General features: G+C 41.8%; 1 protein-coding gene across 3 annotated transcripts in view; it reads right to left on the bottom strand.

Annotated features, from left to right (window-relative positions):
• LOC124035740 (cysteine-rich secretory protein LCCL domain-containing 2-like) overlaps positions 1-3325 on the bottom strand; it is a 35815-nt gene extending 32490 nt beyond the window's left edge. Inside the window, exons 1-2 of one of the 3 annotated variants that reach the window (XM_046349371.1) lie at positions 3165-3325; positions 2702-2802 (exon numbers count right to left, since the gene is read on the bottom strand). The gene's annotated coding sequence lies outside the window, so the exon portion shown is untranslated. The remainder of the gene's footprint in view (positions 1-2701; positions 2803-3164) is intronic. The other 2 variants (XM_046349370.1, XM_046349369.1) reach the window with 2 other exon arrangements.
• Between the last annotated feature and the right edge of the window lie 10455 nt (positions 3326-13780).

The following is a 13780-nucleotide window of genomic DNA, read 5'->3' as shown; positions in this document are numbered from 1 at the left end:
TACACACAGGGCCTAAGTTCGGGGCTAGGGCCGACAGAAAAACAAAAAAATAAAAATAAACAAAATGGAGTACCGTGATAAATGAACAGTCCAGCAGGCATCAGCTATGTAGCCAAATGACTGGTATTACTCCATATCAAAGGATATACTCTCTCTACAAGGCTTTCAGTAGTCAGACAATATCTCATAAATGTAATCTCCACATTGTACCTGATCATCTTCAGTTTGGCCAAATCCTTTCAAAGCTCTTTTCAGCTCTTTCATAATACAGCAATTAGCTGGGGATATCCTTTCAGATCCATAATAATGACTTAATTGTAATCTTCCATCGATTGCTCAACACAGTGACCAAGGAAATTCACTTTTACTCAGCCCCTTTGGAACTATGATCTACAGTGGGACAAAAAGTATTTAGTCAGCCACCAATTGTGCAAGTTCTCCTGCTTAAAAAGATGAGAGAGGCCTTCAACTATGACAGACAAAATGAGAAAAGAAAATCCAGAAAATCATATTGTAGGATTTTTTATGAAGTTATTTGCAAATTATGGTGGAAAATAAGTATTTGGTCAATAACAAAAGTTTATCTCAATACTTTGTTATATACCCTTTGTTGGGGCTGTTGCTGGGCAACACAGACTTTCAACTCCCTCCAAAGATGTTCTATGGGGTTGAGATCTGGAGACTGGCTAGGCCACTCCAGGACCTTGAAATGCTTCTTACAAAGCCACTCATTTGTTGCCCGGGCAGTGTGTTTGGGATCATTGTCATGCTGAAAGACCCAGCCACGTTTCATCTTCAATACCCTTGCTGATGGAAGGAGGTTTTCACTCAAAATCTCATGATACATGGCCCCATTCATTCTTTCCTTTACACGGATCAGTCGTCCTGGTCCCTTTGCAGAAAAACAGCCCCAAAGCATGACGTTTCCACCCCCATGCTTCACAGTAGGTATGGTGTTCTTTGGATGCAACTCAGCATTCTTTGTCCTCCAAACACGACGAGTTGAGTTTTTACCAAAAAGTTATATTTTGGTTTCATCTGACTGGCTTAAGCAGGGGGATACGTCTGGCACTGCAGGATTTGAGTCCCTGGCGGCGTAGTATGTTACTGATAGTAGGCTTTGTTACTTTGGTCCCAGCTCTCTGCAGGTAATTCACTAGGTCCCCCCGTGTGGTTCTGGGATTTTTGCTCACCGTTCTTGTGATCATTTTGACCCAACGGGGTGAGATCTTGCATGGAGCCCCAGATCGAGGGAGATTATCAGTAGTCTTGTATATCTTCCATTTCCTAATAATTGCTCCCACAGTTGATTTATTCAAACCAAGCTGCTTACCTATTGCAGATTCAGTCTTCCCAGCCTGGTGCAGGTCTACAATTTTGTTTCTGGTGTCCTTTGACAGCTCTTTGGTCTTGGCCATAGTGGAGTTTGGAGTGTGACTGTTTGAGGTTGTGGACAGGTGTCTTTTATACTGATAACAAGTTCAAACAGGTGCCATTAATACAGGTAACGAGTGGAGGACAGAGGAGCCTCTTGAAGAAGAAGTTACGGGTCTGTGAGAGCCAGAAATCTTGCTTGTTTGTAGGTGACCGAATACTTATTTTCCACCATATTTTGCAAATAAATTCATAAAAAATCCTACAATGTGATTTTCTTGATTTTTTCTCCTAATTTTGTCTGACCTAGTTGAAGTGTACCTATGATGAAAATTACATGCCTCTCTCATCTTTTTAAGTGGGAGAACTTGCACAATTGGTGGCTGACTAAATACTTTTTTGCCCCACTGTATCAGTAAACATAACTGCAGATATTTCTTTAAAGACATGAATTATCCTTAATGGCCCTGGATGCCATAGTGATATATAATCTGTGTGGAAAGAGAGCAATCAGTCAGGTTCAAGAAGTCCATAATCTCTGTGACCTCTCTCTGATACCCGTCTGGCTGACCTGCAAAATCAGGTCAGCCAGATTTAAAAAATCTAAAACAGTAGAGGGAGAGAGGGAAGAACTACAGCAGAAAGGGTTATTAGTTAATGAGAAAATGATGGATAGAGAGATGAAAATAGAGGGAGAGAAAGCCAAATAAAGAGAGTGGGGGGGAAGAGACAGATGTAGAGTTCTTTACTAAAACAGAAGATGTTAGTATGAAAATGAGGAAGTGTGTGGTTCTCATCCTCCTTTGCCACAGCACACAAGGCTCACAGGGCACAAGGCAGGCTCCCAGCCTCAGCCTCAGCCACCACCACATTGAGAAGACAAACAGCAGGAGAAGCAGGAGAAGACAGCAGGAGAAGACAAACAGCAGGGCTACTAAATCAGCCGGCAGGAGAACGCATGGCAGAGAGGGAGAGAAGTAAAGAGAGAGAGCAGTCATACCACTGCTCCATGCATCCTTCAATTCCTCCTCTCTCTCTCAGCCTGGAACTGCGGCTTGAGGTCTGACGGCCGGTCTGTGTCAACACACTGTCACAGAGCCAAGCAGCCACAGCCAGTGATGGGAGCCAGCCGGCTGGCCTGAGGCAGCCCAACCATCCCACCACACCCCTCCTCTGGCCCTCTCTTTGTGTCCCTGCTTACCTTATCATACCAGTCTTTATTTCTGGGCCTTTCTCATGATTCTCATGAATGTTATACCCGAGTGACAGACAGAGCAGCCAGCCAGCCAGCCACACACACACACACACAAGCCTGGTGGGCTCTCACCTGGTGGCTCTGCAGTAGCTCTTCTGTCCTATACTGCCCCCGATGTCAAACCCAGGAGTGTCACACATCAACACAACTCCCCTTGGAGAAGTAGACAAAACCTGACTCAAAATAGTTATATTATTGATATAAGCTACATACTGTATGCACAGTTTTCATTAAATTATTCTCTAGGAATTGACACCTGAGATTGACATTATTTCACAGAAGAAGAAATGTGGACAGTGATGATGGCTGAAGCACTGCACTTGCATGTGTTATAACAATGTTCAAGACAATACTGAAATAAGTAGTGTTTCATGACAAGCTAATTAATTTACAACAGCATTAAATACATTCACATATTCTTATCAACTCTGAACATTATAAAATGTTTCAACTCAGTAGCAGCCAAAAGCATAAAATTACACGGTGAATACATGTTGCAGAATAAATCTGATTAAATGTAGAAAAACATGCTAACCTCAATCACTGACAATTATCCGGCAATTATCCAAAATCTTCAGCACCGGTTGAGTATTTCCCGTTTGCTAAATTGGTGCTGAAGTGGAGCTGTACTCGTTGGCTGCGGTCCTAGAGGGCAGAGTAACTTTGTGACTGTTGACTAACTTTACAGCGGCATCTCAGTGCTTTATATAGAGACCCCGCTGAACGAGCGAGGAGGGAACATTTGAACTCTTCTTTCTTTAGTCACTCCCACAGCTCCCTCCTCAAGATGGCTATGTTCTTGGCAAGCATCCTGCGCTCTGACGATTGATTTCGAAAGGAAAACGCAAAGTATGTAATTCACTACGAAACAGTGCAATCGAAAAGCGTAATAGTGTTTTGTATTTTTAGAGTTTAGAGTTTTGTAACTTTTCTGTTTCTTTTCCAATTCAAAAGTGTTGTCAGAGTTTCTTCAAGACAGTTCATCGATAATTACCATTAGCCTATCATACAGATTATTGCATGATTGTATATCATTAAAGTCGGATACATGTAAATATAATTCATAATTCCACCTAAGATATTATTATAATTTGCTCTATTTTGAAAGTGATAGTAATTTGTGTATAACTTTATTAGTATTAATAATTATCTCTATAGTTGTATTATAATATATCCTTCATATGATATGATAGCTGGTATGATATATCAGTTTATGGTTTTATTTTATTTTATTAATTCGACCATTTAAAAAAACAAGCACACATAAAACTTGAAAAAGCCATACATGTGCATGAGTAAAATCAGAGGATATGTCATGACAGAATGTCCTCTTTCCATAGCAGAGTGGAGGGGCAGTTTGGTTCTAAAACAGAACAGTTGTAGATCAAAACAGGAATGAAGAATAGGGGGTGCTCTTACTACACTCGTCTCTCTTCACTGTCTTCAGATGTGCAAACACTTCATTCACATCTGTACCAAGTACCTAGTTTGTCAGAGCAGTCTCTTTCTTTATCTCCCTCTGGTACAGCTCAGCATGGTCTCCGTGATGATGACTTAACCCATGGGGAACTCACATTTCTACCCCCAGGTATGGAGACCAAGACTCCCATCAGAGTGGGAATCCAAGGTGGAACTTTAAACACACATACTGTGATTCACACACTGCAACACTGACACACCAACCTCTACATCACACTCCACATGTAAAGTATAGCATACATGCCTACATCTTCTGTACCGACCCAGACCTGTGGATGTAAAGGCATAGTACTACTCCATCATGATTTGATTGTTGTCTAAACACACAGCCTCATGGGACCACAGAGGGAGATGAAAAATAGAGATAATGTCTGCTGGCCTTCATTTGACTCAGCAGCAGCACATAAAAGACGCACTAACAAACATGTTACGTAGGAGAAACAAAAGTTTATGACACTTGGCACGGGGGGACATGAGGGGTGTTGACCCGCCAGACACGGATTAGGGTTGGCACGGTAACACAGAGAAGCCCGAGACTTCGTGTGCTGCTGAGAAGATGGTTCATCATATTGTCGCTGTTATTTACCTAGCAGAAGAACCTAGCCAACTAAATAGCAAAAAAATATATACAATTTTCTACCCATAATTCCTCCATAAATATATTGCTCTGAAACATTTAGGTTGTGAGTTTTACAAGGAACGAATCTTCTCTAAAGGGATTTGTCCTGGGACCCTGTCCTACTTTTCCTACCCTTCAGAGGGTACCCTGTCCTACTTCTTCTACCCTTCAGAGGGTACCCTGTCCTACTTCTCCTACCCTTCCAGGGGAAGCCGTGACCCCCTAGCGTCCCATGATTGGCCTGCCTGCCGGGCCAGTGCTGCAAAGCTGGAAGCTGGAAATATCTACATCCTCCACCACCCTCTTGCTAAGAACCCAGCACATAAACTGTATTTACATTACTCCTCAATTATCTTTTTTTTTTTTCGCTGTACCACTCTGATAAGGCCAAAATGAACAACATTAAGGTAACCACAGTAACATTACTGGTTAGCAGCAGTGAGAGACGGGAACGCTTAATCCGGTGATTGACTTTTTTCTGTGTGAAACCCCTCTGTTGGCCTTTAAGAGGCCACAGTGTGTGCAACCAGCTGAAGGCCTCTTCTTTTTTACTCAAATCACCCAAGAAACCCGCAGTGAAATTCAGCAGTTTAAACACTGTGCCCAGATGCCCAAGCACTACAGCTAGTGTGTCAACAGACAGCTAGGACAGAGGATGAGAACATCTCTACATCTCCCCCTCCCTTCTCACATGGGTCCAGTGCTTGGTAAAGATACCAACATGCTACAGGAAATACTGTTAGGATTACAGTTTTTCCCAATTGTTTACACACTAAAATTGGAAAATGAAACGCAATAACCGAAACCTGAAACTCATGCACCAAATCCCAAAACCAAGTCTGCAAAATCACAAGCACAATTCCTGCTTTATACTCAGTTTTCAATTCTATATCACACTTTTTGCAAAAAAAATACATACAGTTCTCTAAATTAGGCACAACATTCAAAATCTTTAGTCTCTTTGGAAAACAATGCCAAACTCTACACACCAATTGGCAACACCCACTCCTCACATGTGTAAACACTAGTTGCTGAATTGTTCACTTAGAAATCAGAGCTTTAGCACTATAAAAGGCCACAGATGAGCTCTCCTGTTTGAGGAAAATTGAAGTTTTTAAAATGATTTAATATTTTTATTTCACCTTTATTTAACCAGGTAGGCTAGTTGAGAACAAGTTCTCATTTGCAACTGTGACCTGGCCAAGATAAAGCATAGCAGTGTGAACAGACAACACAGAGTTACACATGGAGTAAACAATTAACAAGTCAATAACACAGTAGAAAAAAAGGGAGTCTATATACATTGTGTGCAAAAGGCATGAGGAGGTAGGCGAATAATTACAATTTTGCAGATTAACACTGGAGTGATAAATGATCAGATGGTCATGTACAGGTAGAGATATTGGTGTGCAAAAGAGCAGAAAAGTAAATAAATAAAAACAGTATGGGGATGAGGTAGGTAAAAATGGGTGGGCTATTTACCGATAGACTATGTACAGCTGCAGCGATTGTTTAGCTGCTCAGATAGCAGATGTTTGAAGTTGGTGAGGGAGATAAAAGTCTCCAACTTCAGCGATTTTTGCAATTCGTTCCAGTCACAGGCAGCAGAGAACTGGAACGAAAGGCGGCAAAATGAGGTGTTGGCTTTAGGGATGATCAGTGAGATACACCTGCTGGAGCGCGTGCTACGGGTGGGTGTTGCCATCGTGACCAGTGAACTGAGATAAGGCGGAGCTTTACCTAGCATGGACTTGTAGATGACCTGGAGCCAGTGGGTCTGGCGACGAATATGTAGCGAGGGCCAGCCGACTAGAGCATACAGGTCGCAGTGGTGGGTGGTATAAGGTGCTTTAGTGACAAAACGGATGGCACTGTGATAAACTGCATCCAGTTTGCTGAGTAGAGTGTTGGAAGCAATTTTGTAGATGACAACGCCGAAGTCGAGGATCGGTAAGATAGTCAGTTTTACTAGGGTAAGTTTGGCGGCGTAAGTGAAGGAGGCTTTGTTGCGGAATAGAAAGCCAACTAGATTTAATTTTCGATTGGAGATGTTTGATAAGTCAATGATGAAACAAGAGCTAGAGGTGAAGGAGTGAGAGGAAGAGGAGGATGAGAAAGGCAAGGAAGGACAGTTGTCTCAGATGAGATCAGGGCCACATTGGTTGACCATGTGCTCAACCATGGATTGAGTATGAGGGAGGCTGGACAGAGAGTTCAGCCCAACCTGAGCCACTACGTTGCATCTATGATCCATACATTCAGAAATGAGAACCAGTAAGTTACCTACCATCTACACTATGCTCTTTATGTACAGTGCCTTGCGAAAGTATTCGGCCCCCTTGAACTTTGCGACCTTCTGCTCCAATGTAAATACAATCCACCTGTATGTAATCAAGTCTCCGTATAAATGCACCTGCACTGTGATAGTCTCAGAGCTCCGTTAAAAGCGCAGAGAGCATCATGAAGAACAAGGAACACACCAGGCAGGTCCGAGATACTGTTGTGAAGAAGTTTAAAGCCGGATTTGGATACAAAAAGATTTCTCAAGCTTTAAACATCCCAAGGAGCACTGTGCAAGTGATAATATTGAAATGGAAGGAGTATCAGACCACTGCAAATCTACCAAGACCTGGCCGTCCCTCTAAACATTCAGCTCATACAAGGAGAAGACTGATCAGAGATGCTGCCAAGAGGCCCATGATCACTCTGGATGAACTGCAGAGATCTACAGCTGAGGTGGGAGACTCTGTCCATAGGACAACAATCAGTCGTATATTGCACAAATCTGGCCTTTATGGAAGAGTGGCAAGAAGAAAGCCATTTCTTAAAGATATCCATAAAAAGTTGTTTAAAGTTTGCCACAAGCCACCTGGGAGACACACCAAACATGTGGAAGAAGGTGCTCTGGTCAGATGAAACCAATATTTAACTTTTTGGCAACAATGCAAAATGTTGTTTGGCGTAAAAGCAACACAGCTCATTACCCTGAACACACCATCCCCACTGTCAAAAATGGTGGTGGCAGCATCATGGTTTGGGCCTGCTTTTCTTCAGCAGGGACAGGGAAGATGGTTAAAATTGATGGGAAGATAGATGGAGCCAAATACAGGACCATTCTGGAAGAAAACCTGATGGAGTCTGCAAAAGACCTGAGACTGGGACGGAGATTTTTTGTCTTCCAACAAGACAATGATCCAAAACATAAAGCAAAATCTACAATGGAATAGTTCAAAAATAAACATATCCAGGTGTTAGAATGGCCAAGTCAAAGTCCAGACCTGAATCCAATCGAAAATCTGTGGAAAGAACTGAAAACTGCTGTTCACAAATGCTCTCCATCCAACCTCACTGAGGTTGAGCTGTTTTGCAAGGAGGAATGGGAAAAAATGTCAGTCTCTCGATGTGCAAAACTGAGAGAGACATACCCCAAGCAACTTACAGCTGTAATCACAGCAAAAGGTGGCGCTACAAAGTATTAACTTAAGGAGGCTGAATAATTTTGCACACCCAATGTTTCAGTTTTTGATTTGTTAAAAAAGTTTGAAATATACAATAAATGTCGTTCCACTTCATGATTGTGTCTCACTTGTTGTTGATTCTTCACAAAAATATACAGTTTTATATATTTATGTTTGAAGCCTGAAATGTGGCAAAAGGTCGCAAAGTTCAAGGGGGCCGAATACTTTCGCAAGGCACTGTATTTATACTGTAGTATACTGCAATTCAACATATCAGTAGGCCTAAGAAAAAATATTATTTTTGCTTTCTGTAAAAAATCATATCATATTTGTGGATCTTCCGCAGAACTATAGTGGAAGACACTGGCTGTTCGCGCTAGAACAAGAGACCGTTATTGTGAACATGGTGGTGGCAAACAATACCATTAGACTACAATAAACCCAGAACCACATAATTGCAGACAACACAATATTCAATAACATTCACCAGGTGGGCTTGTCTATATTGGACCGTGTATTACAGCACAACCGAATCCGGATGAAACAGGTCTACAGGGAGCCATTTGAGCGAAACTCAGAGAGGGTTGAAGAACAGCACAATGAATAAGTAAGTACTATACTGTGAATTTACTATCATATCAGCACTGTATAGACACATTACAGTACTGTAATCCAGTGTATTGTGCTTCACCATATTGACTGCTCTCGGTCTATGTCACATATTGTATCGTCTGTTTCAGAGACGTGGAGTTGGATGCCGCTGCAATTCAGCGCGTTTATATTTACATTGATGAGGCTGGCATCAACCTAGCCAAAAGAAGGGGACGGAACATTATTGGCCACGGTGACTGTCCTTGGACAGCGTGGAGGGAATATCACCACGTGCTCAGCCGTTAGCCAGCAAGGCGTCCTCCATCACCATGCCAACCTTGATCCCTACTACACCGCCCTTCTCATCACATTCCTGGACACACTACACGGCATCCTCATTCTAGCCGAGCAGAGGGGTGGACCAGAGCAGCTCAGGTATGCTGTCATCTGGGACAACGTGAGTTTCCACCGGGCTGCTCTGGTCCGCAACTGGTTCATCGACCTCCCACAATTTATTGTTCTTTGCCTCCCACCATATTCCCCATTCCTAAACCCAAATGAATATTTTTTTTTCGGCATGGCGATGGAAGGTGTATGACCGCCATCCCCTCGCACACATGCCTATTGTCCAGGCAATGGAGGAGGCATGTGGTGAAGTTGATATGGGGGCTTTTGGCGGCTGGATCCGTCACTCCAGAATATTCTTTCCCCTCTGTTTAGCCAGGGAGAATTTAGCTTGCGATGTAGATGAGGTGCTGTGAGCCAGACCAAAACAGGAGGCACGATGGAGCCTAATGTATTTTTTCTTACATTTTGCATGTTTTTGTAGTTTTGGATTTAGAGTTTTGAAACAATGAGCCACTTTCATTTTTAATTTTTGTGCAGAAAACCCTTTATCTTACTGAATGTTTTTCCTGGTTTTCTCCTGTTGGGTCTGGAAAGTGTTAGATACAAAACAAGTATTCAAAAAAATACTGCATTTTGGAAATAAATGACAAAGTTTTTGTTACTGTATGGCATTTGTCTTTGTCCATTTATGTATATTTCAGAGGTATACATTAATGCAACAAACTTTTACAACCGGCTACAGTGTAACACTGAAAATGCAAAAGGCATAAACCTACTCATGTGATATTCATAGCAGTGTTTTATGTTGAGCACATCAGTGTGTTGGTTAGTAGACAGATCTATTCATGACGCACGTCATTTTGATGCTAAAAAAAAAACATTTTGGAAAGAGGTGAAACAGTTTGATTGCCGTGTCTGCTTTTGCTCGAGATTTGTAAAGTTTTGCATTTTGTGTTTGTGGTTTTGTGTTTCGAGTTTTGGGAAATTGGTCCAAAGATTCAGCAAACATGCGCAAACAATTGTGGAAAACAATTATAGTTTCTAGTCCTGAGAATAGGCTCACATGTTATGAGAGGCAGAACAGCCAGAGGGTTCTTTTCACCACAATGAATGGTGCCATGAAAAGATGGCAAAGTCTAAACATGTTACCGGTATACTGAATAATTGACATTGAACATTCAAACAATCTCCACAGGCTTGATGGTTGTGTGATTTATGTCCACCAGAGGGCACTGTTCCCTGAGACCTGTAGGAAGAGATGTGGACAGAGGAAGAGGATCACTTTCAGAATCAAACTTCAGATAGAATTGAGTCCTTACAGATTTCATTTGAGTGGGGATTATTCACATCCTAGACTGTATCTGGGGGTTCAAAACCAAATGAGAAAGGTGACTCAAACATCCTCCCATCTGTGTCAGTTCGAGCACTGCTCTTCATTATCATGCAATCCACCATGGATCTGGAAATCTCCAGCGTTTCATAAAACTCAGGTAACAGGATGTCAACCATGACCTTGACTGAATGGGCCTTTGTCCAGGTGCCATGCTACACTGAGAAGCACAGAGGGGGGGGGGTTCACATTTACTTCAGCAGTATTTCAGAACACCCTCCTGCTCTGCTCATACCCCTGCTCTGGAGTTTATTGGCGAGGGGGGGTCCTTTGAATCCTGGTCGCCATGGGTTTGTTTACCTAGCGACTAAGGGGGCACTGTGGAATCTCTGAACGGGAGGCACTGAGATGGTGAGGGAGAAATGTAGCCAGAGGGGAGGGAGGAGGTGAATGGGGGGGGGGGGTAATGGGGTACACAGTGTGACTGAACCAAATGAGACTGGGTGAATATGGGCTGTATGCTCCACATACAGTAGATAGGAAATAAGACATCCATGATAGTTTAGGCTGGGAAATGTAGGACTGCAGCATATGGGATTTGATGGTGGACAAGAGGGTGGGAGTATCACAGAGAGCGAAGTGGCAAGTCTCTTGGGGTTCAGCCATTGGAGTGAGGAGCCAATGGGGCTATAGGGAGAGGTCTGTGTAGCTGGGGGGCACAGGGACCATCACAGCACCAGAGGAGGGAGTGCATGCCTGGGATTCCAGTCTCAAAGTCGACAGTTTGTTTGACTGGATCAGGATAGTCCTGTGCCAACACACAGTGGAGGGGGGCGAAAGTGGCCGTTACTGCTCATTACCATTCAAACGCAAATGACTGAATTGTGTTTGCAATTCAGAAGAGAAACTTTAAAACTATGTGATTCCCCCTACGAGTTCACTGGTTACTACAGACAGGACATGGTTGTCTCAAATTGCATAGTTTTCTGGAGCCAAGACAAATGAGTCTGAAAATAAGGACTGAAGTGGTCTAAGCACTTCTGACTCAGCCATCCCTCACTAGACCATCTCTCCCTGACGCGTCAAACCTCTGTGGCACAGGGAATGGTGCTAGTTTTAAATCGTCACAGGTAATGTTAAAGTATCTCCTAGAAGGTTGAAATGTTACTTTTACAGAGTAGCCCCTGTTTTCAGTGTACATTCATGCCAGGGTTTGCAACACAACATGCCCATTACAAATTACTGACTTTAAAAAAATGTGTGTTCCGGCTATAAACATCCACTCATGCCATAAAAATGGAAGAGATAAAACAAGCTCCCTTACATCCTATAATTTGATCTGTGTGGCTGAAAGAGCCCAGGGCTGTTACACCCCCCCCAGGCCTATAAAGAGGATCTTTAGCTGTGCAGTGACATTAACAAGAAAAATACCACACTTAATTACATATTCAAGTCTGAGAGCAAAACCTGCACCCTGCAAAAGGCCAAATTATAGCAAGAAAAACAGAGGGGGGAAAACTCCATCACTGGCAAAATCTGAAATGATGGGCCTGCTTGTATAAACCAAACAGAAGCAAGCTCACGTCCCTGAAACAGACTGTAGTCAGGACACAGAGGCAGCCAGCTTGACCACAGTCCTGGTCAGGAGAACAGCTACAGCATACTGTAAATACTGCACATCATATACTGTAGGTGAAAACTAAATGAGGAATGAGACCATGGGTGGTTATTTCCAGATCGGTAGGCTACAATACAGGTGATTATTAATAGATTGGCTACAATACATGCAATATATACAATGAGGATTGGTTTCTACTTCATTTCATGTATGTCAACCTGGTCTCAAAGCACTTCGTATTATTCTGTATGTGAATCCGAGACAATCAATTTAGTTTAATATGTTAAGTTTCGTATGGTACATATTCATTTGTGGATGTTCATCACCCATTTCGTATCATATGTTAAGAATTACAATTCGTATTATACATGTTATGAATTTGCAAAATGTACAATATGCTATGCATTTGATGATGTGTAACAAATTCTAGCTAGGTGGCTAACATTAGCTAGACTAGGGGTTAATTTAAGAAGTTATGTTAAAGGGTTTAGGTTAGCTAAAAGGGTTAAGGTTAGGTTTAGCTAACATGCTAAGTAGTAAGTAGTTGAAAACTTGTTAATTAGCTAAAATGCCAAAGTTGTCCATGATGAGATTCAACCTCGCAAACCTTTGGCCAACCACCCTTTCGTTTTTGCCTTAAGTAACCATCTCTCTTACATAATACTAAAGGTCGACAATTAATCGAAATGGCCGATTAATTAGGGCCGATTTCAAGTGTTCACAACAATCGGTAATCTGGATTTTTGGATGCCGATTATGGCCAATTACATTGCACTCCAGGAGGAGACTGCGTGGCGGGTTGACTACCTGTTACGAGAGTGCAGCAAGAAGTCAAGGTAAGTTGCTAGCTAGCATTAAACTTATCTTATAAAAAACAATCTTAACATAATCACTAGTTAACTACACATGGTTGATGATATTACTAGTTTATCCTGCGTTGCATATAATCGATGTGATGGATTTTCCAAGCGCATTGGCAAATTATTATTATTATTTTTTTAAATCGCTGTCGTTGCACCAATGTGTACTTAACCAAAAACGTCAATGCTTTCTTAAAAACAATACACAAGTATATATTTTTAAACCGGCATATTTAGTTAATATTGCCTGCTAACAAGAATTTCTTTTAACTAGGGAAATTGTCACTTCTCTTGCGTTCTGTGCAAGCAGTCAGGGTATATGCAGCAGTTTGGGCAGCCTGGCTCGCTGCAAACTGTGTGAAGACCATTTCTTCCTAACAAAGACCATAATTCATTTGCCAGAATTGTACATAATCATGACATAACATTGAAGGTTGTGCAATGTAACAGCAATATTTAGACTTAGGGATGCCACCTGTTAGATAAAATACGGAATTGTTTCATATTTCACTGAAAGAAAAAGTTTTGTTTTCAAAATATTTTCCAGATTTTACCATATTAATGACCTAAGGCTCACATTTCTGTGTGTTATACACTGCTCAAAAAAATAAAGGGAACCCTAAAATAACACATCCTAGATCTGAATGAATGAAATATTCTTATTAAATACTTTTTTCTTTACACAGTTGAATGTGCTGACAACAAGATCACACAAAAATGATCAATGGAAATCAAATTTATCAACCCATGGAGGTCTGGATTTGGAGTCACGCTCAAAATTAAAGTGGAAAACCACACTACAGGCTGATCCAACTTTGATGTAATGTCCTTAAAACAAGTAAAAATGA

The sequence above is a fragment of the Oncorhynchus gorbuscha genome, linkage group LG05 (genome assembly GCF_021184085.1).
Source record: "Oncorhynchus gorbuscha isolate QuinsamMale2020 ecotype Even-year linkage group LG05, OgorEven_v1.0, whole genome shotgun sequence".
Taxonomy (NCBI): Eukaryota; Metazoa; Chordata; class Actinopteri; order Salmoniformes; family Salmonidae; genus Oncorhynchus; species Oncorhynchus gorbuscha.
This window is presented reverse-complemented; position numbering and strand designations above follow the sequence as displayed.